The sequence below is a fragment of the Triticum dicoccoides genome, chromosome 3B (assembly GCF_002162155.2).
Source record: "Triticum dicoccoides isolate Atlit2015 ecotype Zavitan chromosome 3B, WEW_v2.0, whole genome shotgun sequence".
NCBI lineage: Eukaryota > Viridiplantae > Streptophyta > Magnoliopsida > Poales > Poaceae > Triticum > Triticum dicoccoides.
Window position 1 is genome coordinate 419789726 of NC_041385.1, and position 3359 is coordinate 419793084.

Below are 3359 nucleotides of genomic sequence, written 5' to 3' on the forward strand. Positions count from 1 at the left end.
TCACTGTTCATCCAATCGATCGGCTTCAGTTAGCAGCAGTAGCGAAGGAATCGCTCGACCGGGTTCAGTTAACAGCCATCGATCGATCGCTCGGGTTCAGTAATGCATAACCTGCAGTGCAATTGCTCGGGTTCAGTTAGAGCCCAACGCCTCGCTCGGGTTCAGTTAGAGCCAACGCCTCGCACACACGCGCGTACGTTTACGAGAGAAACGCACATCGCTCGGCCCCCGACCTCCCACTGTAACTGGCAACTCCCCAAAATTTTCCTCCCCCTCGCTTCTACCACGGTTTTTTCCGTCATGGATGGCCCAAAGAATGTCATGCAGCTGCGTCTCCCATTTTTTGTCATGATTTTTTGTCATAGAAGTAGGAGCCCACCACATCTATGATGATACCGGGTTTTGTCACAATTATCGTCATAGAAGTGTCATATGTATGACAGAAAAAAATTCGTTCGGCCCAAAATGTGACGGATGTGTCTTTTTTTGTAGTGCCAAGTTCCACTCACCAAAGGCGCTTCACTCCCCGGCAACGGCGCCAGAAAAGAGTCTTGATGACCCACAAGTATAGGGGATCTATCGTAGTCCTTTCAATAAGTAAGAGTGTCGAACCCAACGAGGAGCAGAAGGAAATGACAAGCGGTTTTCAGTAAGGTATTCTCTGCAAGCACTGAAATTGTAGGTAACATATAGTTTTGTGATAAGATAATTTGTAACGGGAACAAGCAATGAAAGTAAATAAGGTGGAGCAAGGTGGCCCAATCCTTTTTGTAGCAAAGGACAAGCCTGGACAATTTCTTATAATGAGAAAAGCGCTCCCGAGGACACATGGGAATTATCGTCAAGCTAGTTTTCATCACGCTCATATGATTCGCGTTCGGTACTTTGATAATTTGATATGTGGGTGGACCGGTGCTTGGGTATTGCCCTTTCTTGGACAAGCATCCCACTTATGATTAACTCCTATTGCAAGCATCCGCAACTACAAAAGAAGTATTAAGATAAACCTAACCATAGCATGAAACTAGTGGATCCAAATCAGCCCCTTACGAAGCAACACATAAACTAGGGTTTAAGCTTCTGTCACTCTAGCAACCCATCATCTACTTATTACTTCCCAATGCCTTCCTCTAGGCCCAAATAATGGTGAAGTGTCATGTATTCGACGTTCACATAACACCACTAGAGGATAGACAACATACATCTCATCAAAATATCGAACGAATACCAAATTCACATGACTATTAATAGCAAGACTTCACCCATGTCCTCAGGAATAAACGTAACTACTCACAAAGCATATTCATGTTCATGATCAGGGGAGTATTAATATGCATTAAGGATCTGAACATATGATCTTCCACCAAGTAAACCAATTAGCATCAACTACAAGGAGTAATCAACACTACTAGCAACCCACAGGTACCAATTTGTGGTTTTGATACAAGATTGGATACAAGAGATGAACTAGGGTTTTAAGAGGAGATGGTGCTGGTGAAGATGTTGATGGAGATTGACCCCCTCCTGATAAGAGGATCGTTGGTGATGATGATAGTGATGATTTCCCCCTCCCGGAGGGAAGTTTCCCCGGCAAAACAGCTCCGCCGGAGCCCTAGATTGGTTCCGCCAAGGTTCCGCCTCGTGGCGGCGGAGTTTCGTCCCGTAAGCTTGCCTCTGGTTTTTTCCAGGGTAAAAGCCTTCATATAGCAGAAGATGGGCACCGGATGGCCAACAGGGGGCCCAGGAGACAGGGGGCGCACCCTGTAGGGGGGGGGGCGCCCCCACCCTCCTGGCCAGGGTGTGGGGCCCCTCTGGTATTTTCTTCACTCAATAATTCTTATTAATTCCAAAATTGACTTCCGTGGAGTTTCAGGATTTTTGGAGTTGTGCAGAATAGGTTTCCAATATTTGCTCCTTTTCCAGCCAGAATCCCAGCTGCCGGCATTCTCCCTCATCATGGTAAACCTTGTACAATAAGAGAGAATAGCCATAAGTATTGTGACATAATGTGTAATAACAGCCCATAATGCAATCAATATCGATATAAAAGCATGATGCAAAATGGACGTATCACGGCCCCCGCTACAGAGGCCCTTCAGATGATGTATCCGGAGAGACAGAGATCGTCTCCTCTCATGAGGGAGATGAGGACGAAGAGGAGGAGGAGCAGGTGGACAGCGACTCCCCTCGCAAGTTGAGGAAGAAGAAGAGGACGGCCTCCGAGAACCCGGTGGGGGCAGCACCAAAGAGAGGGAAGATTACCCTCTCTATCAGTTCGGACTCAGAGTCCGAACACGTCCCCAAGAGGGCCCCCAGGGCAAAGCCCCTGGCCGATTCGTAAATATCCAAAATTTCACTCTTCAGTGTCCGCTTACCTACCTATGTTATATAAGCTATGTTATTGTTTACTTTTCAGTCCCCTCGCGATATTCCGAACGCCTTGTCTTCGTCGGGGAACTCTTCTGGCGCCTGAAGAGGCAGAGTGACGCTCCGTCGCGGGCCCCCTTGCCTAATGCCATGGAGGACACCTAGGTGTCGTCCCAAAGGACTCCTCCTGGCCGAGGAGGGGTGGATGAGGGCATCGAGAAGGCGCCTGAGGTTAACACCTCGGTCGCCGAAGACCTGGGGGAGGCTACCCCCATGAATACCAACAACGGGGAGCCCCAACAGTCCGGGCCCCAGCCGCACACCATTCCGGAGACCAATACGGCTCCGGAAAGGGATGTGTGGCCCCTTCAACAGAGGGGGGAGGAGCAACTGCTCCCGCAGCGGCCCCCGTTAGTCCGGAGGCTGCTGATGCCCTAGAGGAGGCGCTGCAATGCGTTTCCATTGTGGAGGAGCACTGCACCCTGATGGGTGCGGTTATGGCAAAGGTTCAGTCTGCGAAAAGCGTACTGGATGAAGCCTTCAATAGCCTACTGACAGGCATTGAGGTATGCCATGTAATTCTCTAACAAGTTTTTCATATGAAAGGATGAACCCATGTATAGACAGTAGCCCTGAGACTCTGTCCGGATTAGAACAATCCGGACAGAGGATCACCAAGCAAAGTTACTAATATACTGTGCTAATGTGTGACAGGCATCCATGTTGGCAGCTACCGCCCATGCCGCAGAGGTTTACGAGCTCAACCGGAAGCTTCAATTGGCCGATGAGGAGCTCGACCGAGTCAGTAAGCGGTTTGACAAAAAGCAAGGTATGCGGAAATTATATATCAGAAGTGATATATGTATTGAGTCTTTTAACTTATTTGATCTTGTGATGATCACAGTTGGCGCAGCCGAGGTCGAATCCCACAAGAGCGCGCTTGCCCAAGCCCAAAAAGAGGAAGAAGAAGAAGAAGAAGAAGAAGAAGAAGA